This window comes from Cervus elaphus, chromosome 16 (assembly GCF_910594005.1).
Source record: "Cervus elaphus chromosome 16, mCerEla1.1, whole genome shotgun sequence".
In the NCBI taxonomy this organism is placed as follows: Eukaryota; Metazoa; Chordata; class Mammalia; order Artiodactyla; family Cervidae; genus Cervus; species Cervus elaphus.
Genome location: NC_057830.1, coordinates 1,471,754 through 1,496,225, shown reverse-complemented (window position 1 = coordinate 1,496,225; position 24,472 = coordinate 1,471,754).

The window sequence follows — 24,472 nt, the reverse complement described above, 5'->3', positions numbered from 1 at the left end:
AGCCAGATTATTCAGATGCTTAAAACATCACGCAATCTGATTTCCATCCTTTGTTTTGTTAACATGGTGCATGGCGTGGACTGACTTGCAGGTGTTGAACCATCCTTGCAGCCCTGGAATAAATCCCACTGGTCGTGGTGTATGACCCTTTTCACGCATTGTTGAGCTCAGTCTGCTCATGCCCTGCAGACTGTTTTTGCGTCTTCAGGTTTCAGAGACATCGCCCTGCTGCTGTGTTTTCTTTTGCTGTCTTTGTCTGGTTTTGGTGTCAGGGTGACTCATGTAGCATGATTTTGGAAGCATTCCCTGCTCCTGTATTTTTGAAAGAGTTTGAGGAGGATTGGTATTAGTTTTTCCTTAAATGTTTGGTAGACTATGCCAGTGAAGCTGTTTGAAAAGGCTATTGTGATAGTTTGTGATCCACCCGTGGTGTTTTGCTACTAGACGGTATTTAATAGTCACCCAGTAGATGTATTTGGGATTTCCTGGTATCTCAGCTGGTGAAGAATCTGCCTGCAATGCAGGAGACCCTGGTTCAATTCCTGGGTTGGGAAGATCCACTGAAGAAGAGATAGACTCCCCACCCCAGTATTCTTGGGCTTCCCTGGTGGCTCAGCTGGTAAAGAATCCACCCTCAAAGTGGGACACCTGGGCTTGATCCCTGGGCTGGGAAGATTTCCTGGAGAGGGGAACAGCTACCAATCCCAGTATTCTGGCCCGGAGAATTCCATGAACTGTATAAGTTCATGGATCACAATGAGTCAGACACGACGGAGTGGCTTTGACTTTCAGTAGACATAGCCTCATGGTGCAGTTTTGTACGCCAAGTTGCCTTTTAAGAATATCTATTAGATGCTGCCCTGGAAAGACAAGAAGGTTGAGACACAAAAGTCATTAAACAGAAGAACCGTCTTGTAAACTGAAGCTGGAAGGTAAGAGCACAGTGGGCATAACAGCACATGTTTCATTAGGGTTATGACACAAGAAGCCACTTCAGCCTCAGACGGTGGCCCAGCGGGCATCACCTGGTACCTCTGGGTGACCTCTGCAGAAGCCCCTCCCTGCCTGGTGAAAACCTGCTCCCAGGAAAGGCACTTTCCTAGGGGTCTCTGAAGAATTAAGGTTTTACCTTAATTCTGAAGGATGAATGATAAATGATCACCATCAGTGGAGCTGGCGGGAAAGGTTTTGGCAGAGGAACAGAGCCCTCTGGATTCTCGGAGCTGGTCCAAGTGGTGGCTGCCTGCCGCCCCCAAAACTCAGCCTGACCCACGGCCCAGAGTGGGAAGGGGCCCTCCCCTGCCAGACTGCTATCTGCATCAGGGTGTCAGACTGAAATATGCCTCCATCCTTCCGCAGGAGAGAAACCCACCCCCGAGGGTGAACCTAGGACCACGAGTTGTGACTTCTAGGCTGCTGGTTCAATCACACGGGGGCTGCAGGGGGTGGGAAACCATCCATCTTCTCTGGGCCCTTCTCTCATCTGCTAAACATGTCTCTGGAAATCTGTTCTGCAGAGTGGTGGGAGGGTTCAGTGGGGTCAGTGCCCATGGACGTGCTGTGAGGATGCTCGGGCCTTTTCAAGGGCACAGCGTGGCTGGTAGCGGTCCCCAGGGATAAGTCTGTACTTCACAAGCTTGGTACTCTCTGGAGACCCTTTCATGGGGCCGCCTGAGGCCTGCGCTCAGAGGAGTGAGAGGTGAGCAGAAGTGAGACTCAGCAGAGGTGTGATCGCTGAGGTCCCTGCGGTCTGCCGGGAGCATGGAGGCGGAGTTCGGGCATGGGGCATCGCGGGGACCCCCTCCAGCTGCCTCATGCGTACACAGCGCCGGGCAGGGGACAGACAGGGCGCGGCCGGGCGCTGCGCTCTCTGCAGCGCCTTCCCCTCCTGTGTGTCTAGCGTCCCTTGGAGGAGACGCCTCCTGAGCTGTTCTGATCCTGCCGCCGGGCAGCATCCAGCTCAGAGTCAGGGCCGCGCACCAGCGCCGCGCTGGTCCAGGTCAGAGCGTGCCACGGCCTCTCCTCTGCAGACTGTTCCGGGCCGAGACGAGCTCCCTCCCACGCTTTTTAATTTAAGAACCCCGGGCGCTCAGCGTGGGGGTGACGGATGGCAGTGGCTGTGCCGCTGTTAGAATTCTGAGGTCAGAGTGGGGCTGGAGCCAGGAGCCCAGGGATGAAGTATAGCATTAAAAATAATAAAGATTAAAAATATGTAGCCTCCCAAGTCAGCGGAGCAGAGCTAACAGCCCCATATAAAGAAGCTTCGTGTGGGATGAGCCTGTGTCTGGGAGGCGCGAGCCGCGCTGCAGCCGCTATAAATCTCCTTCCTGCACCCACTGCAGAGCCGGGCGGGGAGGGCTGCAGAGAGAGAGAGACAGAGAGAGAGAGAGAGGGAGACAGAGAGAGAGAGAGCGAGCGAGGCCCTCCTGGAGGAGGGGTGGGTACAGGCTGATCAGATGGGATGAAAGTGCTCATTTCTCTCTCCTGTAGCCTGAAAAGGCAGCTCTACTTCCTGATTTCAACTCTGCATCTATCGTTTAAAATTGCTGTAAATCAAGATTTCACAACGTGCTGGGGTGTTTCCTCCCTGTCTGCAGTCTGGAGCACGCCCCTCTCTGTCTCGCCCTCCCGCCCCCGCTCTTTCCTCCCTTCCCCTCCCCTTCTCTCCTCCCCTCTCCTCCATCTCCCTATCCCCTTTCACACTCTTTGTAGCTCATGGATCAAGTCCACCAGGCTCCCTTCTCTTTGAACCCTGCTATTAATAATTTTTCAGGTGACACTTTGCTTCTTTAGGAGTCAAAATAATATCTCCTCTACGCCACAGACGTGGTTTACAGAGCTGTTACACTTTCAACTGTAGGTTAGGTGCTGTGTGTACATGAATCTGGGGTGGGGGCGCGGGATTCAGTGGTGGTTTTGTAAGCTTGATGCTCAAGGACCCCTCCAGCTAACAGAAGGACGGGGGACAGGGTTGGGATTAAGACAGGAGGTGTACCCACATGACTACAATATAGCTGGAATAGAATAATCTTTTCAGGAGCTCACATTAGAGGCACAGGAGGAAGGGAGATTACTTGGAGAGAGGAGGTCCGGGGAAGTTAGCTGAGCGTCATGCAGCTTTATCTCCATGGGGGGAGGAGCTGGGGAGGGGTTGTGGACAAGGAAACTGCACACGCCTCTGAGATCAGGAGCCTGTGGTCCTTGAGGGGCACCCATCTATTCGCGTTCCTGATGAACGCCTGTTAGATTCATTCATTCATTCATTCATTGGAGATTCCAGGGAATTAATAAAAGAACAGCACTTCAGTTTTCAAATTCTCAGTGGAACAGGGTTAGAGTGTTACCTTCATCGTAATTAATTCTGGAAAACAAAACACTCTGCCTCCAAAGAGACGCCCCTTGGGTGAGCGCCCCCAGCTTCTGGTTGAGACTGGTGTTCCTGCCGGCGCCCCTCCGCCGGGCGGGGCCCCCAGGGACGCGGGCGGGGAGCTGTCCAGACCCTGGTGCTGAATCCTCACCGGCACCGTCTGGCTGAGTCAATCTTCCTGGAGTATTTCTGTCACCTCATCTTAAACTGTGGTTGTAAAAGTATTGGTACCTTCCAGACAATACTGGTTGTGAGCAATGAGAGGGTAAATGAGACAGGTTAGAGCCAGGTCACAGGGTCGGGGCTCCGTTCCTGCCACTAGCGTGTCCTCAGGACCCTTCCTATGATTCCTTACAATCGGGTCAGTCACCTGTTACCTTAACGTTACCTGCCTGTGGGGGTTAACCGTCCACCTCCAGCTTTAAGCCCCTGCAGGCAGAAAGGATCCACGTAGCATCCTCTAGTGGGTGGAGCACAACTTCCAGTGTTAGGGGTCCTTGTGATGAGAACACTTTTCCAATGCTTTTTGATGAAGATGATGAAAGTGTCACAGAGCTTTCAAGCTAGAAGTGGTGTTGGGGCTCACTAATGAAAGCTTTTATCTTTACATAGGCAGAAACTTCCCCTTACATGTCCATGGTTTGTCCTGTCCACGGTCCAATCTCTGTCCATGTCCAAGAGATTCCACAGTTTGTCCTGTTTGCTTTGAAATCTTCCTAGTGGCTGGAGCAAGCCTGGGCTATTGGATGGCTCTCAGTAGAAGGTGCCAGAGATGAACGACCGGACAGGCAGATGGGTGGACAGGTGCTTTAACTTTGATGTATGACAGTGGAAAAATAATGGGGAATGTTATTCTGGGCTGCAATTTGGTGAAAGCCTTCTATAGAGGAAATCCAGACAAGATTTATAGGTAATTCTTTGTAGGAAAGGTTCATAAGATGTCCAAGGAGCGATTTGCAAAGAGTAGAAATTCAAGAGGAACAGGACAAGGGAGAGTCTGGAGAGCCGGCTGTTATGGGCCAAACTGTGTGTCCCCCACATTCACTTGTCAGGGTTCTGGCTCCCAGCACCTGAGGGTACGACTCTTTTCAGAGACAAACATGCCTGGGATGGGGAGTCTCCAAGGTGACAGGCTTGCTCCTCAAAGGCCAGGCCCCTGAAGCCGGTCTTGGAAGGAGGATGGGACTGGCTTTTGGGGAAAGGGCAGGTGGTACTGCGAAGACAAGGAGGCCCCCGGGGCTGCAGGCTTTGTGATGATTTCTGTCCCCGCGTGTGGGGTTTGGCAGAGGGCAGCCTCCAAAAGTGGCTGAATACCTGCCTCTCGCCTTCAGAGCAGAGAGGTTATGCCGCCTGCCAGGCGCAGTCCTCCCCTCCTCGCGGGGCGGGGGCGGGCAGGCTGCTGTCCTTGGTCCTGACCGCGAGGACCACGCAGAAGCAGCCTGCTCCCGGGGCAGCAGCCCAGACCCGCCCTTCTCAGGGGACCAGGCGCAGCCGCCCCTCCCATCTGGAGCCCCCACCCGCCGTGGCCCTGGGCTGAGCGTGTGCAGAAGGAAGCACCGCCCATCGCCAGGCGCTGCAGCTCGGCGCCTGCAATTTGCACAGGGGTGGTCGAGCTATTTCAGGCCCCCGAGGTGCTTGTAAGGTCTGCGTGGAGGGGAAATCATCGAGACGCATCACCCCCTCCTCCTCCCACGCCCGCGGAGTCTGGGGCAGTGCGGGGTGAATTTTCCATCAAGGTGACATTGGTTTAAAATAGAAAATGGTGCTAATTTGTTTGAAAGCTGGACAGAGAACTGGAGAAACCAGAAGGCAAATCAATTCCCTAATCTGCCCAGGATTTGCCGAGAAAGGGCAGAGGCATGTCCATGCTCTGACGTGATCCCCAGAGAGGAGGTTGGAAGGCAGATTCTCAGGCAGTCCCACTGAAGCGGGGCCTGGGACTCTGCATTTCTGACATGTCCGGGTGACGGGGAGCTCAGCTCATCCCCATCGCTGCGGGCAGCCTTCCTGCAGGCTCCAGAGTCTGGGGAGGCTGGGGAGGGCAATACTCTGCAGTCAAAGGAGCAGCTGTGTCCCTGAGTGACCGCCCTGCTGGTCAGCTGCCAGCCGGGCACTGGTTCCTGGCAGAGTGGCCTCATGTGTTTCTTCCAGGAAACAGGCGTATCTGTGGGCATCCTCTGAAGTGTGTGGGCTCCCTGGCCTCCAGGAATAGGCTTGCATTGGCCTGGCCCCTGAGCTGCCCTCACCCTCCTGGGAGAGGAGCCTCCGGATGGCCACTGCAGTAGGCGCCACTCTGCTCAGAACACCGCAGGGACCATCACAGGGACCATGACCTCTGCAGAAGGCAGGCCTTGGACACAGCTGGTGTCCTAAGCAAACTGCCCAAAATTAGCAGTTCTGCCTCATCCGAGAGAATCTGGATCTCCATGGAGTTTAATGAGAGCTCTTGGCTGGTGCTGGCTGGGTGGGGGCTGCACTCTGGAGTTGACCTGGTCCAGAGCCCCAAGGCCGTGCCACAGTCTGTGATCTCCCAGGTGTGAGGACACTGCTGGACCCTGGCCTGCCAACCCAGACACAGGATTTCTAAGTATTTTTCATATGCTTTTCAGGGAGATACTATCCCAGGTCAAGCTGATGAGAGCTGCCACCAGGAGTGACTGTGAGTGAGCCCCAGAAACCCCATGGGTGCTGAGTCTCATCACCGAAGGAAACGTTCTGCTGCATTTTATTTCCTCTTTGAAATATTTCTGTTCCAACATCCTGAAGGGAAGAAAGACAGAAAATAGTTCCCAGCTAAATGCCGCATCTTCAGAAACATGACATGGGGAAGTCTGGAGTCCCCTGACCTGTGTGTGGTCCCTCCTCTGAACTCCAGGTCAAGAGGCAGGTTCCTGCTGTATGGGATGAGGAAGACCCCAAACCCCGATACATGTGGCCAGTGGTCAGAAAGCCAGCCCCAGATAGACTCGCCCGGGAACACAGCACGGGCCAGGGGCTGTTACATGCGTCATCACCTTAAACCTTCACAACAGCTTGACAGCAAGAGACGGGCTGTTACTGCTCTCTTCCATATGAACTTTATGAAGCTGGACAGTGGCTGTGATTTTCCTAAGAGCCAATTACTGGCCAGCAGCTGAGCCGGGACTTGCAGCAGCGGCTCCGTGTGGTGGTTTATTTTCTCTCTGGGACGGGGCCGGTCCAGCCTTACCTGGGGACCTGCAGGATCTTCTCACAGGCCCCACACCCTCTTATAGACCAGCAAGGAGCAAAGGAGGTCTTGGTTTGCGGATTCTTGATTGATTTCCAGTCGTGGGCTTGCTCTGAAGGCATCTTGGATAAGGACGGACTTGTGCTGGCACTGAGGACCCACCATGAGTTCATTCTTACAGTTCAAACATCCTTGATCCAAGTGCCCATTTAAAATGTGTGAGGCATCCTCAGAGGCATAACAGTGATGCCACTCACCTGCAGGGTGAATTCTTTCTTGGGACCTGGTTCTAGAAATGTCTCATGGTGGGTGGAGACCCTACCCATGAGCTCAAAAAGCAGAGCCTTGCTCAGCATTGAGCAGCTTGCTCTGGTGTGACCTTGTCTGTGCCCTTGGCTCTGGAGGGCCTCCTCCAGGAGCCCCTGTGTCCAGCCTCACACCAGCTGGCATTCCACAAAGGACTGCAGCTGTGAAGGGCCTGAACTCAGAAAGTTAGTAACCACGGAGAACACAGCAAGTCTGCCAAACTTCATGTTGCGTGCGGGTCTCCGGAAGTTACGGTGGTGCGCCTGGCCTCATGTATGTCCACGGGCTGGAACAAGGCTGCGTGATCCTTCTTTCCCATACAGAAAACTGAAGGCGCGCAGCTAGTGAACAGGTGGTTAGCACACAGTGTACCTACCAGCTTATCACAGAATCGGTCAGGGAGTCTCGGCCCTTCGTGACGGTACAAGGCTGTCACAAGGCTGCTGGCCCCAGCCCCGTCTCCCTGTCCACGGAGTCTATGTCATTAGGAGGGGCTCCACGAGAGCAGCTAGACAGATACCCAGGCCTCTCTCCCATGAGAAGCAGGGCCCAGGTCTGGATCTGGCCCCCATCAGCCTCTCCGCCGGCCCTCCCTCCACGTGGCCGGAGCCCCACAGCCATTTCCGCACCTTTCTCTGCAGATAAAGGATGGCAGGTTATCTAGGAGCCTTGGGACCAAGTGCTTGTCCCCCGCTTTCCCTCCTCATCTTGCAAAGTAAACACACGAACATACATAACCAAAGAAACACGCACGCACATGGATGGTCAGTTGCTCCCGACCCCTTCTGGGCCTGGCATCCTGCGCTGCTCAGAGGGGCTCCGGAGGGCGGTCACCTGCAGACCAGCGTCCCTGCCCCTAAGGAGGTGAAGACTGGGCACTCCTCCTTGGGGGCGGTGTCAGTCCTGGGGGGCAGTTTCAGTCCTGGGGGGCGGTGTCAGTCCTGGGGGGCGGTGTCAGTCCTGGACAGGCGATGTCAGTCCTGGGGGGGTGGTGTCAGTCCTGGGGGGGCAGTTTCAGTCCTGGGGGGCGGTGTCAGTCCTGAGGGGGGCGGAGTCAGTTGGGGGGGCGGTGTCAGTCCTGGGGGGGGGCAGAGTCAGTCCTGGGGGGGCGGAGTCAGTTCGTGGGGGGCGCGGAATCAGTCCTGGGGGGGCGGTGTCAGTCCTGGGGGAGGAGTCATTCCTGGGGGCGGAGTCAGTCCTGGGGGGCGGTGTCAGTCCTGGGGGCAGAGTCAGTCCTGGGGGGCGGTGTCAGTCCTGGGGGAGGAGTCATTCCTGGGGGCGGAGTCAGTCCTGGGGGGCGGAGTCATTCCTGGGGGCAGAGTCAGTCCTGGGGGGTGGTGTCAGTCCTGGGGGGGCGGTGTCCGTCCTGGGGGGGCGGTGTCATTCCTGGGGGCGGAGTCAGTCCTGGGGGGGCGGGGTCAGTCCTGGGGGGTGGAGTCAGTCCTGGGGGGGGGCGGTGCCAGTCCTGGGGGGCGGAGTCAGTCCTGGGGGGCGGTGTCAGTCCTGGACAGGCGATGTCAGTCCTGGGGGGGGGGTGTCAGTCCTGGGGGGGGCGGAGTCAGTTGGGGGGGCGGAGTCAGTTCGGGGGGCGGGGGGCGCGGAATCAGTCCTGGGGGGCAGTGTCAGTCCTGGGGGAGGAGTCATTCCTGGGGGCAGAGTCAGTCCTGGGGGGGCGGAGTCAGTCCTGGGGGCGGTGTCAGTCCTGGGGGGCGGTGTCAGTCCTGGGGGGGTGGTGTCAGTCCTGGGGGGGTGGTATCAGTCCTGGGGGGGGCGGTGTCCGTCCTGGGGGGGCGGTGTCATTCCTGGGGGCGGAGTCAGTCCTGGGGGGGCGGTGTCAGTCCTGGGGGGCGGAGTCAGTCCTGGGGGGGGCGGTGCCAGTCCTGGGGGGCGGAGTCATTCCTGGGGGCGGAGTCAGTCCTGGGGGGGCGGTGTCAGTCCTGGGGGGGCGGTGTCAGTCCTCGGGGCTCCTGGAGGGTGAGCCGGTCTCTGCCCTCTACAGGCACTGAAACTGCGTGGCGGGCTGAGTGAAGAGGCCACCAGGCCAGGAGCCTGTGGAGCAGCAGCGAGGAGACTGAGTGATTCAATTACAATCTCTGAGCGATCCCGACAGTCAGGCGCTTCTCCCCGCCAACGCCAGCGGCTCCCCACTGCGCGAGGCTGCGGGTGGCGGCGGGGCAGGGACCGGAGCGACCTTGGGCCAGGCTGCCTGCGGAGTCTCCCGCCGCCCGCCCCTCCCCACCGGCCTGACCCACTCCTGCTCCTGGCCCCTCTGTGCTGGGCTTCCTCTCTGGACCCTCCTCCGGGGCCCTCCTCCACTCCAGGTCCGGGGGAGGGTGAGTCCCTCAAGTGCGTAAACCTGCTTCGGAAAGTGGCTTCCAGAGTGAGCTGCAGGCACTGGACCTGGGTTCACACCCAGCTCCACACGGAGACCCTGGGAGCCAGCCAGCTTCTCTGCCTCATCCACTGTCGCTGTTTTAGTCTCTAAGTCATGTCCGGCTCTTGCGACCCCTTGGACTGTAGCCCGCCAGGCTCCTCTGTCCATGGGATTCTCCAGGCAGGAATATGGAGTGGGTTGTCGTTTCCTTCTCCAGGGGATCTTCCCGACCCAGGGATCAAACCCACGTCTCTTACATCTCTTGCATTGGGGGGTGGGTTCTTTCCCAGTGTACCACCTGGGAAGCCGCTTCCTCATCTAGAGAATGAGGATAATAACTATTAAGATCAAGAGACATGAGGGGGAAAGGATCACAGATCAACATGAAACGCTGTTCTTGCCTTAGTGTGTTGTCAGCACCGTGAGAAGAATAGAACCGTGATTTCCGGTATCGGGAGATCGCTTAGCAAGGATGCTCTTCCAGAGCCCGGTGGTCAGGTCAGCATTAAGGGTCATAATTCAGCACAGCACCTTCACTTTACTGATGAGGAAACACAGACAAGAGCAGGCAGAGCCTGGTTCTGCTTCGGACCTGCCTCCGCAGCAGCCTCCCCTCCGAGCCGTGTACCTGCCAGCGACACCACGCCCTCCAGGACCTCTGCCCTGCTGGCACGCCCCCCCCCCCCCCCCGGGGGCAACCTTCTCTGTAGAGAACAAGATGTCATTAGTAGCCATGACCACTTTTTTTTTTCTGGTCAGCATTTTGTTAAATTATAGAAGTACGATAACACATTTACAGGAGACTTGGAAAATATAGAACAAGGTTACATACAGTTCCATGATATATTACAATTCTTTTCTTAAGTAGATAAATTAAGATTTTTAGTTGGAGTTTCAATATCAAGCTCTCAGGAATTAATAGAATGAATAGAAAGGTAGAAGGATGTAGTAGACCTGAAAAGCCCTGTGAACCAATTCAACATAATTAAGATTTATACAATTTTCACACTACAGCAGGATACAAATTCTATTCAAGTTTCCATAAACTATGAACCCGGAGACACTGGAACATATCCAGGGATAGAAAACAAGGTGTCCAAAGGTACTGAAATCACACAGCGTCTGTTCTCTTATGGCTGTGGAATTGTGTTAGAAATGAGCATCAAAGGATATTTGAAAATAACCACAGTGACTATTTTTAAACAAACACAGGGCTGTAGGTGCAGTATTCAGGACAGAAATGCAGGGAAGGTTGTGATGGGCCCAGAGGGGGCTGCTTGTGGAGAAGCAGCAGCTTTAAAATGGTCGTGGGGAACAAGTCTCGGGCAGTCAAGGCCGGGGCAAAGGGCTACAAAACCACATAGTCTTCTCCCTTCAGCGGGAAGGGCAGTGTGAGAGAATTGCCTGCTACTGTGGGATGTCCCATTTGTGTCCCTGTTTGGCTCAGATGAAAGCTATTTAAAATATGATCAGTTAATGTGTCTGCATAATGTTGATTTTTAAGGACCAAGAGCTGACAGGCAGCAGCAGGGTAAGGAAGACGATGTCTTGGGGTGAGAGGCAGAGCTCCAGGTCAGGGGCGCAAACAAGGTCAAGTCCGGAGCTGGTCTGACGGGGGAGGGAGGACCGGTCACAGGAGGAGGCCGGGAGCGTGCTCAGAGGCGGGGGTCTGGCCGTGGAGCTGAAGGCCGTTGCTGACTGAAGGGCTGAGCCTCAGAACTGAGGACAGAGGCTGATCTGGGCAGGACCTCGGCGGGGAGGAGCCAGGAGGAGGGGCTGATCCAGGCGTCTGGGCTGCAGAGCCGGCTGGGCTAGGAAGCAGCCCTTCGGACTGGCAGACGGGTCTGGTGCTCACCCGGGAGGGGAGACCCGGTGGTTCAGTTTGAATCGACTGGAACAAGACGTTCGATTGCTGGGCTGAGCAGCTTTGAAATGAACTGCATTTGTTTACCTCTCCCCAGCTCCCTACCTGCAGCAAGTACGCTTTGTTCTCTCAGTGACCCCCTGAAGACACTGTAGTGTAGACAGTGCTGCAAAGCACACTAACAGCTATGCATCTTTAAAAGAATTTTCTAGAATCTGTAAAGCAACTTGGTTCCTGTGATTCTGTGCCATGGTCACAACAGCCTCTGTGGGTGGACATCACCTTCCTCCTCTAGTGACGACAGATCTGGGATGGCGGGGCGTCATGCAGGGCGTCCGGCAAGGGGCTGAACCAACCTGAACACTCTCTTGATTGCAGAGCCTGTGTCCTCTCCTGCCTGGTGACACGTGAGGGGCCAGGGTCCTCAAGGAAGTCCTGACTCCCGTGGGTGATGGCAGGAGCGGACAGGATCTTCTGTCTGATACAAACAGCTGCTCCTTGTGTCTCTGAGGCTATTCTAAACAGGATCTGGGAAACAAGGACTGTTGTAACCAGAGGACAAAGGCAAATGTGTCTCAAAGAACAAAGGAAACTTGGGGGAAGTGGGGCAGACCTTTGGGAGGACCTAGGTTAGATTCAAACTCGGACAGACTAGGCATTAAAGAAAAGGCAACACTTCAGGTCTGGCCTCTGACCACCCCCAGGCTCATTTCCACACCTCTGCAGAGCAGCTTCCCTTCCAGGAGCAGCCTCTTTGTTCACAGGTACTTCATCTTCCCTAGGTTTTGTCCTGAATAGAATGTCTTTTGCCTTTCTTTGTCTAGAAGTGTTTTTTGCTATTAAAGACAGGATCATTGAGCAGAATTATTATAGAAGCCTCTATATATTACTTATACCCCCGTGCTCTGGAAGGTAGATTTAACAAAGTCTTAAAGCAATGACTTTCAGGAAATGGTCCACATGCAAGAATGTTCTCCTATTGTTTCCTCCTGCTCCACCATGTAAGCCTTTTTTTTTTTTTCTATAGCACTTGTAGTTTATATCTTTCTATTTAGACCAACAATTTCTCATCAACTTCCCAATGACTTTATGTCTTATTCACCTGGCCAATGGTAAATAAAATAAAACCTACACCCCCAGACTTAGCATCGGATTATTGCAGACCAAATTCTCCTCTTGTTTATCTGTGATGTTCAATGAATCCTTATCCATTCGAGCCCCAGCTTTCACTGCTAGTTTGGGGTGATGATATCCTCTCATAGTTATGATGGTTTGTCCATCTACCTAATACACCTTGCAAAATGTTTAGCACAAAAAATTTCTGCATGGAGGACAGATAAAAAGAAGAGTATTAGGAGCTTTACAATATTAGCATGGAGGAAAAATAATGCCAGCAGACCACACTATCATTGTCTGAAGGTTAGCAGCCATACCCCTAAGATAAAAACAAAGAGAAATCAAAGACATGACCAAGGGAAATAATTGAATTGTGGAACTGATGCATAAGATGACCTCTTAGTAGAAGTCAAATTTTTACATGAGAAGACTTTATTCTAATGTCAAACTCATTGCAAGCATATAAAATGTCTTGTTGAATGAATGAGTGGGGAAATAATTAAAAAGTTTTGGCAACTGGGTTATTTTTCATTGGGATACCATTCTAGGTGAGACTCTGCCTTTGTTAAGGTATTTAGCACATTAAGGTGATCATATGCTGCCTATCTTTATAGAAGTTTATGATCAGTAACAATCTCTAGAACAGTCATAATCATCTGAATGTGTGTGCATGTTACCGGGGGCTTCCCCCGTGGCTCAGTGGTAAAGAATCTGCAACACAGAAGATGCAGGAGACTCAGGTTCAACCCCTGGGTTGTGAAATCCCCTGGAGGAGAGCATGGCAGTCTGCTCCAGTATTCTTGCCTGGAGAATCCCCACGGACAGAGGAGCCTGGTGGGCTACAGTCCATACGGTCACAAATAGTTGGACATGACTATGGCGACTGATGAACTAGGGACGGAGGTTCGTGACATTGTACAGGATACAGGGATCAAGACCATGCCCAAGAAAAAGAAATGCAAAAAAGCAAAATGGCTCTCTGGGGAGGCCTTTCAAATAGCTGCAAAAAGAATAGAAGCAAAAAGCAAAGGAGAAAAGGAAAGATATATCCATTTGTATGCAGAGTTCCAAAGAATAGCAAGGAAAGATAAGAAAGCCTTCCTCAGGGATCAATGCAAAGAAATAGAAGAAAACAATAGAATGGGAAAGACTAGGGATCTCTTCAAGATAACTAGAGATACCAAGGGAACATTTCATGCAAAGATGGGCTCAATAAAGGACAGAAATGATATGGACCTAACAGAAGCAGAAGATATTAAGAATAGGTGACAGGAATACACAGAAAAACTGTACAAAAAAGATCTTCACAACCCAGATAATCACGATGGTGTGATCACTCACCTAGAGCCAGACATCCTGGAATGTGAAGTCAAGTGGGCTTTAAGAAGCATCACTACCAACAAAGCTAGTGGAAGTGATGGAATTAACAGTTGAGCTACTTCAAATCCTGAAAGATGATGCTGTGAAAGTGCTGCAATCAGTATGCCAGAAAATCTGGAAAACTCAGCAGTGGCCACAGGACTGGAAAATGTCAGTTTTCATTCCAATTCCTAAGAAAGGCAATGCCAAAGAATGCTCAAACTACTGCACAATTGCACTCATCTCACACGCTAGTAAAGTAATGCTCAAAATTCTCTGAGCCAGGCTTCAGCAATACGTGAACCGTGAACTTCCAGATGTTCAAGCTGGATTCAGAAAAGGCAGAGGAACCAGATATCCAATTGCCAACATCCGCTGGATCATCGTAAAAGCAAGAGAGTTCCAGAAAAACATCTATTTCTTCTTTATTGACTATGCCAAAGCATTTGACTGTGTGGATTACAAGAAATTGTGGAAAATTCTGAAAGAGATGGGAATACCAGACCACCTGACCTGCCTCCTGAGAAACCTGTGTGCAGGTCAGGAAGCAACAGTTAGAACTGGACATGGAACAACAGACTGGTTCCAAATAGGAAAAGGAGTATGTCAAGGCTGTATCCTGTCACCCTGCTTATTTAACTTATATGCAGAGTACATCATGAGAAACGCTGGGCTGGAAGAAGCACAAGCTGGAATCAAGATTGCCGGGAAAAATATCAATAACCTCAGATATGCAGATGACACCACCCTTATGGCAGAAAGTCAAGAAGAACTAAAGATGAAAGTGAAAGAGGAGAGTGAAAAAGTTGGCTTAAAGCTCAACACTCAGAAAACAAAGATCATGACATCTGGTCCCATCACTTCATTGGCAAATAGATGGGGAAACAGTGGAAACAGTGGCTAACTTTATTTCTTTGGGCTCCAAAATCACTGCAGATGGTGATTGCAGCCATGAAATTAAAAGATGCTTACTCCTTGGAAGGAAAGTTATGACCAACCTAGATAGCACGTTAAAAAGCAGAGACATTACTTTGCAAATAAACGTCCATCTAGTCAAGGCTATGGTTTTTCCAGTAGTCATGTATGGATGTGAGAATTGGACCATAAAGAAAGCTGAGCACCGAAGATTTGATGCTTTTGAACTGTGGTGTTGGAGAAGACTCTTGAGAGTCCCTTGGACTGCAAGGAGATCCAACCAGTCCATCCTTAAGCAAATCAGTCCTGAATATTCATTGGAAGGACTGATGTTGAAGCTGAAACTCCAATCCTTTGGCCATCTGGTGGGAAGAAATGAGTCATCTGAAAAGACCCTAATGCTGGGAAAGATTGAAGGCAGGAGGAGAAGGGGATGACAGAGGATGAGATGGTTGGATGTCATCACCGACTCAAAGGACATGAGTTTGAGTAAACTTCAGGAGTTGGTGATGAACAGGGAGGCCAGGTGTGCTGCAGTCCATGGGGTCGCAGAGTCAGACACGACTGAGTGACTGAACTGAACGGACTCTACAGTAGGTACTGGAGGTACAACATGAAAAAATATAAGAATGATCCTGTGTTTCCAAAATTCACTTTGTAGCTGATAAACAATGTCAGAAGATAATAACAATATACATAGACTCTGTTCAGCAAGGATGTGACTTTCCTGGAACTGCCGCTGCTACTGCTAAGTCACTTCAGTCGTGTCCAACTCCATGGGACCCCATAGACGGCAGCCCACCAGGCTCCCGTCCCTGGGATTCTCCAGGCAAGAATACTGGGTTGGGTTGCCATTTCCTTCTCCATGCATGAAAGTGAAAAGTGAAAGTGAAGTTGCTCAGTCGTGTCCAACTCTTCGAGACCCCATGGACTGTAGCCTACCAGGCTCCTCCGTCCATGGGATTTCCCAGGCAAGAGTACTGGAGTGGGTTGCCATTGTCTTCTCCTTCCTGGAACTAGTAGTTGTAATAAACCACCCTAACATTGGCCGTGACTTTTCCTTTCCTTCAGGTTTCCAATAATATAAAACCCCGCGTCTATAGCTTTACTCAGTGAGCATTAATACTGCAATTGTTGGCCAATACTCCCAGCTTGAGCAACGTTTATGATGCTCTTCACATCATTAAAGCAATTTTACCAGTTCCCGGCTGCATATTCATTGCTCTGTCTTTCACTCTTAGATCATGTACTTGAAGGCATTTTAACTTGTAAAGTTTGAATTTTATCATGCAGGTTAATAATCTTTCTTTATTTCATGTTGGCACATTCAAAGAAACTATTTGCACAGTTTTGTTTTTTTCCAGCCATCATGAATTAAAACTGCTTTAATCATACATTAAAATAAATCCATTTATTTTAATCCACAAAATAAATGTCAGCATGGGGAACGCAGTGTGGCTGCAGGACGCACTTGATTTCTGACGTCATTGAGAGCGTGGGGAAGCCTGTGTATGCCCCGGGATGGCGCGTACTTTAGTGACTCTCTGTTTTAATGAAACAGTGCCACGCGTGACTGCAAATGGAGCTCTGCGTGACTAGTGAGGGCGGCCGCTGTGACAGGAACACATCAGGGCTGAGGGGCCGTGGGGGCGGGCACCGACGCGGCCTGGGTCGGCTTCCTGGCGGCTGTGCCGGCTCTGCCGGGATCCCCGGGGCTCAGAGGAGCAGAGCGGGCCTGGCGGAGGAGGGGTCTCACGGCGATCACAGAGGGGTTCCTGGGAAAGGGGCTTTGTGACGAGCAATCTTCGGACCAACACCTGAGCGGAGGACCGGGCTGCCCCGTGGCTGCCCCGTGGCCCCCAGCCCCTCCTGGGAAGCCCTGGAGCTGGCGTGACCCCTCCGCGCTTCCTCAGGGAGGGATGCGAACTCGGTCTTCATGGCCCAGCTGACAGCAGTGTTGACGAGACGCCCCGTGAAGGGGCGAGTGTGGACGCGACACGGCTTGTCAATCAAACGCAGAGCCTCAGGGCCTCCCCGGTGGCCCCGTGGTGAAGAATCCACCTGCCAATGCAGGACCCGCGGGTTTGATCCCTCATCCGGGAGGATCCCACAGCCTTCCGCAGCTAAGCCCGTGAGCCACCGCTGTTGAGCCCGTGTTCTGTAGCGAAAGGAGCCATCCCGATGAGAAGCCGCACACAGCACCCAGAGGAGCTGCCCCGCTCATGACAGCTAGAGAAAAGCCCACGCAGCGAAGGAGACCCAGCACAGCAAAAACCAAATAAATAAAATTATTAAAAAAAATAATAAATAGAGTCTAAGAAGGACTCGGGTTCGGACTGTCAGTCACCAACACCGCCTGCGGGAGAAGTAATGGGTCTTTAGCTCTTAAGTGAGGCGCGTGGAGGACAGTTCTCCCACCCCCTCCATCCAGGAATTCCTTCCTAGAAACAGGTGAATGGCCCAGCCTGACCCCACACCCAGTTCCGGCTTCTGCTCCATCCCAGCCGCCTTCCAGGCACGTTTCCTGAAAGGGGCACCGTGCCTGCCCCTTCTCCCGCCCTGAGTCCCAGCCTGGTTGCTGCCTCCATCAGGACTGGTCACTGCTGTGGCCCAGACAGACGGTGGCCTCAGGCTGCTGAGTTCAGGCCCAGCTCTCCAGCTCAGCAAAGCTGATGGCTGGGCCTTCAGGTGCCTTCCGTGCCCGCCTCCCCGTGGGGCACGGAAACCGTGGAGCGCCTGCGTCCTCGCCCCCGCTCACTCTGCGCCCTCTCCCCGAATCTGACCGGCTCTGTCCTCTCTTCCAAAGCTGCTCCTCTGCCGCCTGCCCCCGCAGGCTGGGCTCCCCCCACCCCGCCCCGGAGCTGATCCCTGAGCCAAGTGTCCGCTCCCCCGACGGCTCTCCTGTGCCCAGACCGCTCTGCTCACCGCAGGCTCACTCTCCAAGCAGCGGGTCCAGCCAGAAGCCAGAGAACCACGCTGACGCCGTTCTTTTTCTTACCTCTCAGGTTCGCTCTGTCACCACGGGGTGTAGCTTTGTGTCCCTGCATGTCTCCCACACTTACACCTGTCTGCACTCTTCTAATCAGTACTGCTCTAGACGAAGCCCCTCACTGCTGGCCAGGACCACTGTGATGGCGTCATGGTTTACCTGCCTCTGACCCCCCGACCCCATCCCTCCTTCATAGTCATTATTATCTGGCATCTCAGTTTTATAAAGTCACCCCACTATGTAAGGCCCTCAATGAGTTCCTATTACCTTTTGCAAAAAAAGAACAAAATATCCTCAGTGTGTCTCCCGATGCCCATGTGGTCTGGCCTCTTCCTGACCCCACGGCTTCCCTCCTGCTTCTCAAGCAGCCAGTCTGGCTCTGGTCCACGCTCTCCCCTCAGGGGGCTCTGTCCTCCCCACTCTGGGTCCACTTTTCTCCTTCTCGCCTGCCTCAGGTGCGCTTCCTCAAGCTTCAATTCAGTCCAGTCGCTCAGTTGTGTCCAACTCTTTGCGACCCCATGAACCCCAGCACGCCAGGCCTCCCTGTCCATCACCAACTCCTAGAGCTTGCTCAAACCCATGTCCATTGAGTCGGTGATGCCATCCAGCCATCTCATCCTATGTCGTCCCCTTCTCCTCCTGCCCTCAATCTTTCCCAGCATCAGGGTCTTTTCCATTGAGTCAGCTCTTCGCATGAGGTGGCCAAAGGATTGGAGTTTCAGCTTCAGCGTCAGTCCTTCCAATGAACACCCAGGACTGATCTCCTTTAGGATGGACTGGCTGATCTCCTTGCAGTCCAAGGGACTCTCAAGAGTCTTCCCCAACACTAACCCTGGGTGTTACACTGGGTTAACTGGTTAACACAATGTTAACCCTACACTGAGCTGATGAGCTGGACTCAGGCTCAGAACCCCGCTTCCCTGTGGACTGGCCCAGCCTCCGTGGGGCGAGCTCTCGTGCCTCTGAGTCCCCTTCCCAGCGCTCCTGGTAGATGAAACGTTCCATTGTTTCTGACATTCTCATTCTAGTAAGTCCTGAGAGTGCAAACGCTGAGCTCAAGGAGTAGCTGTGGAAGGACGGAGGGTGGTAGTTTAATACTTAAATTGAAGAAGGAATTCATAGGGCCTGAACTCCATCTCAGGCCTGTCCGTGCTGGCCGTGCTCGGCTGCCTCTCCAATGGACTCTGAACTCTCTGCTTAGTGCCTGTGAGGACGACAATGGAAGGATAAGACCCCCTCCAGACAGAGGAATCCTGAAGATCACATCCAGGCTACTCATTGCCTAAGAGGAAGCATACCGTAATCACACCTGTCTCCGGACAGGTCATAAACTTTTTTCGTATCTGTCAAGATGTAATCACAGGCTTATCGATTATTAACTGGTTAGAATGTAACTGTGGGCTTATTGACTATTGACTGTTTAAGACACGTACACATGGGGCAGGTGGCGGGTTTAGACACGTACACATGGGGTAGGTGGCGGGTTTAGACACGTACACATGGGGCAGGTGGTGGGTTTAGACACGTACGCATGGGGTATAAAAGATTTTCACAAATGCTGGACGGGGTGCTTGGCTAAGAGGAGACTCTGCCTTGGGCCCGCCGGCGTAATAAACTGCACTCCACTCTCTGCATTGTCCTTCTGAGTGAGTCTGTTTCCCGGAAAGCATGGCTATAACAAAATGAATCCACCGAGATGTGGGATGCAGAACATTAACAGGCGCTGACCACGGAGGAAAGACAGGTTCTGGGTGTCGACAGCGTTGAGTCGAAGAGGCCCGTGTGAGACCCACGCCCTGCGGCCGGTGGGTGATTGACTGTCCACTGATGAGGGCTGGGAGGTGCCGGGACCGCCCGGGGCTGCTGTCCCAGGCTGGACCCTGGGGGTCAGCAGGTTGGGGCAGAGGCCCGTCAGGAGACATCTGTTACAGGCTGAAGCGTGCCCCCAGGTTCTGGGTGTCAGGCTTCCGCACTGTGTAGTCACCGATGTGACCGCCTCTGAGGCTGGGCCCTTCAAGAGCTGATTAGTTACAGTGAAGCCATCAGGGACGCTCTAATCCAACAGTGCTGGTGCCCTGTGAGAACAGGAAGCGGGAGCACGTGGAAGGACAGAAACTCATGCACAGGAACGACTGTGAGAACGCAGCCTGCCTGCAAACCGAGCCGAAGGCTCGGGAGAAACCCGCCCTGCATTCGCCTTGGTCTCAGACGTCCGGCCTCCGGGACCGAGAGAATCCACTGCTGTTCCTGAAGCCGCCTCACCTGCAGAGCTTCGTTACAGTGTCCAGAGCAGACTAACAGACATGCTGGGCAAGGTGAAAACCTGGCATTTGGTGTCAAGGAAGCTGCAGCAGAGACTTTTTTAGTAAACAAGGGAGTCTTCAACATTTTCCTGTTGTGAAAAGATTCAGGAAAGTGAGAGCTGAAAGCTTTTCATTCAGTTTGGCTGGGAGGGGGCCTGGTTCTGGGGAGCCCCCAGAGGGCTAGGTATGAAGAATTAATGGGGCGGGGTCACACGGAAGAGGTCACATCTCTTGGGGAGGTGAGGTGTGGAGAATAAGGCAGGGAGGCAGCAGGAGTGAGCATGGGAGGGAGGGAGGATGAGAACTGGTGCGGAGAGAGGGCTCGGAGGGGGCAGGTGTGGGCAGAGATGGCGGGGACCCTGGGGAGGCAGCACCGGGGGGAGGCCAGAGGAGCTAGAGAGAGGGACAGGGAGACAGGGTGGGCCTGCGTCCAGTGGCTGGGCAGGGAAGGAGGTCTTGGCTGAAGCCCTGTCATCTCTGTGCAGGCGGGAGGACCCCACTGGCCATTCCAGGGACTCCAAGGACACGGCTGAGATGTCCTCAGCTCTGCTGATCTCTGCTCAGCAACGAGAACATCTCAGAAATACCAGCTAAGAACACCAACTTCCACCAGTCATAGTAACACCTAACTTTACTAACACTTCATCATGTGCCCAATAAGACAGTGAGAACTTTGTTTAATTCATTCAGTCACCCCGTGAGGTCAGTATTGTTGCTACTTTTATTTTGCAGATAAATAAATAGGATTCAGTAAGGGCAAGTAAGTTCCTCAAGGTCACACAATTAGAACCTGATCTACAGCTAGAAAGGCACAGGCTAACCGGAGGTGAGTCCCCATTTCTGTTGGGGTTTTTGCCTAAAATGTATGATGACTGCATAGATCAATAGCAAATGTGTCTTTTAAAAACAGGAGATAGGTGGAAAGATGGTCATTTGAGCCTCCACATGCTTGAAATACCAAGAGTTAGTTTTGCAATAAAGAAGGATTCTACCAGTGGAGGTGGTAGTGTGATCATGTGGTGGTTGGAGAGCTGTGCCTGGGGCCCTGGGGATTCACCGAGAGACCACTGGCGGCAGGAGGCGCCTCCCCCTCTGCAATCAGAACAGCTGTGCGTCCATCTGCCCCAGTGCACAGTGGGATCACAGATAAAAACATCCATGGCCCAGAAATGGGTGGAAGTCATTGGAATTAAAACACGTTCATTTCCGTTCTAGCCGCAGGATTCCATGGGGAGACTTTTCTGGCAGAAACGGCATCATCCTGCTCAGAACAGAGCTTGGCCACCTGGACCCCTGCCTGCCCTTCCGGACCTGGCCCGGGCTGCCCCAGGAGCTTCTGACTCAGTGGTCTGCATCCCTAGCAGGAGCGACAGGCCTGGAGGTCTGAGCCAGGGCAGTGACACGGCCTGGGGTCCCACGGGCCTGCAGAAGCGGCAGGTCCACACCCGCCCAGAGCAGCCCTGATCCATCTGCCCTGAGGCGGGGGAGGGATCCCCGCTCAGCCCGCCCTGTCCCTGTCCCTCCCGTCCTTCGGCGGGTGAAGTCAGGGCCTCAGTCGTGCCCCCAGCTCACACGGGAGGCGCCTGTGTCAGCTGCTCCTGCGGCTTCTAGCGGGTCGGGGCGAGGAGGGCGCGGTGGGCGGACCTGCACGGATGAGCGGTTTGCTGGGGTCTGTCTGGTGCTACTGTGTGCTGGGACTTCTGGACCGCACCCCGGTCGGTCCACGGCTGGAGTCCCAGGGGCGGCGCGGGGCAGGTCAGCGGGAGACACCCCGCCCTCGGTGCCCACGGCGCTTTGCAGAAGCCCAGGCCAGCGGCTCTCTGCTCCGCGTTCTCCGTGCCCCCCACGCGGAAGAACAAACCCTCTAACAAACTTGGCTGGGCGGGCGCGGGTTTCAGCTCTTCCAGAAGCTGAAGCCAGCCCTGGGGCGGAGGGTCGCTGCCTCCCACCCCAGCCTCCCCTTCCCTCCCCCTCCTCCCCTCCCCTCATTCTCTCCCTACTCCCCTCCCCCTCCTCCCTTCCCCCTCCTCATTCTCCCCTCCCCTCCTCCTCCTTCCTCCTCCTCCCAATACCCTCCCCTCCTTCCACTTCCCTCTCCCCTTCTCCCCCCCTTCCTGCTCCTCCTCCTCCCCTCCCCACCTCCCCCTCCCACAGACCAAGGTGCACAGATTGGCCCCTTTTCACTTTCATCATCAGACGTCCTTGTAGCAAGTGCCCGCGGAGAGTGTCTGTGGGTTTGGGGAAAGATCCCTTTCCTTCACCTCTATGTGCCACTCAGCCTTTCTGTCTCTGCCTCAGGAAGGACAGAGCATGGACATCACAGGCAGGAAGGGCTGACTGAGGACCGGCTCTCCCTGCAGGGCTGGGGGAGGCCTGGGGCATCTGAGCCCCGGGCCCCCACGTGGCCCCAGGTTAGCTGCGCAGAGTCCTGGCCTCACCCGTGATCAGGGCGCCGAGCTGGAGGGAGGCTCACAGGCCTGCGAGCAGCCAGCAGAGGCTCTCCTTGGCAAAGGGGACCCGGGAGTGGGCGCCCTGTGTCCTGGCTTCAGACGCCTCCTCCTCCCGCTCTGGAACCTCACCCCCCTCCTGACCCCCAGAGCCTATTTTCCCAGAAGGACCAGGCGGGTCTTGAGGGATTTTCTCAGACTGCGTGGCAGCCGTAAAAACAAGTAAGCCTTCACTGCAAAAACAAAATGGGAGGGACAGAGGGGCAGAGACCCCCGTGGAAGGGCAGGACCGCCCCAGGGCCAGCGGCTGACGGGCTTGAGTCTGGGGGACCCGGACTGGAGGGAAGGGCCCTTGGTGCCCGACTCCCGGGCGCGGGTATCGCCTCTGGGCTGAGCTGGAGGCCTGAATGAATCTGCAGCTCCATGAACCCCGTGTGGGGGGCAGTTTGGGGCGAGGGTCACGTGAGAGCCAGGAGGCTGCACGTTAAGGGTTCTCTCTCCCCATCTCACGTTCCTCCTCCTCTCCTCGGTGCTGAGACAGCCCTCGGGGTCTCCTGAGCCTCTCCTTGAGGCCCCTGGAAGCCCCACCCTGCAGAGCCGTGGTCCTTCTCTCACTTTCCTCCTTGGCCTTTCCTCCTCGGCTTCCTCCGTGGGGGCAGCGGTCGGGGGTCCTGACCCTCCGGGGGAGTTTTTGCAGGGGGACACTCCCTGGTTGTAACCAGACGCCCCGGGTTCAGGATGGTCTGGGGGTGATGAGGGCTGGGCGGACTCAGGGAAGGCGGTCGTGGCCCTCGAGGCCGTCCTGCAGGGAGGAGAAGCCTGTGGAGGCCTGACCTGGGCGGGGCCCCTGGGTCCGTGTCCGGAGCAGAGTCTCCCCTGCCGCTGCCGGGGCAGGTCCTACGTGCGCAGTTCTCGCTCAGCTCCCGGTCACTTTTTCACCAGAAGGCAGCATTTGGTTTCATGGACTGTGATGCATTGAGAACGGGAGAACGGGGTCCCGGTGGGGCCTCCGGTGGACGGCCAGCCTCCCTGGCCCCGCCCAGCTCGCGGGCTCAGCAAGTCTTCCTCTGTCTGTCCTCCGACATCACTGCCCCTCATGCCTGAAGCTTCCCGGCGGCACTGACCGCAGCCGACTCCTCGCTGGTGGCCTGGGAGGCCGGCGAGGAGGGACTTCATTATTGCTCACAGAGTGTGGAGGGAGCTGCCGGGCAGCGCCTGCATTGTTTTTGCACTTTGAATTAAACCCGGAGTCCTTTCCTACAGAATGGAAACCACACAGCTTCTCATTCCCCAACTTCTGGTTCCCAGACGCTGGTCTAGGAACTAGGTACTCATTACTAAGTTACTCATTCCCAGATGCTGGTTTAGGAACTAGGTACTCATTACTAAGTTACTCATTCCCAGATGCTGGTCTAGGAACTAGGTACTCGTTACTAAGTTACTCATTCCTCGATGCTGGGTTCCTCTGAAGGTGCTTGTTTCTGTGTTAGAAAGACAGTGAATGTTCAATGCAAATTGAACAGTGGTCAGTTTTCTCAGGTACACTTCTGGTTGGATTGCAGAGCTCAGAACTTGCGTGTAGGGTCCCGCCCGGCAGGAAGGACAGTGGTGCCCGTGTCCAGCCCACGACCACCTGGCCCTGGGGCCTGGCTGAGCCCGGGACAGGAACTGGGTTGCCCGTGACATCGGGCTCCCCGTAGAAGCCGCGAGGCCTCCCGGGACAGGGCTTGGCTCTGCTCAGTTTCAGCCCCGTGCCCGGAGGTGCGAACTTTCCCTGGACCCAGACCGACCTTCGAGGCTGGAGAAGGGGCAGAGGGCCCTGACCGTGGATGTCAGACCCACGGCCGTTGCTGTGGCTGCAGGCAGGCTCGGCTCCCCGCTTCCCAGCCTGGGCCCCAGCACCCATGGTCTCCAGTGACCCTGACCTCTCTGTGGACAGCACGCTGGGGGCTACGAGGCCCGAATGGCCGAGGCGTCCAGTGTCGCCCCAGGAGCCCAGCCGTGCGGGGCTGGACTCGGAGGCAGGAGGCAGGGCGGGTGCTCCCCGGGTCTCCCCAGGATTCACGGACTCTCGCTGTGCGGGGCTGCCTGCTCCTCACTGGAGAGAGGGCAGAGCTCCCGGGACGGAGGTTGGTACAAGGCTCTCTGAGGTGGCGCGTGTGGAAGACGCAGCTTCCACAAGGGCTTCATGCTCCGCCTGCGGGTCTGAGGGCAGCTGCCCTTC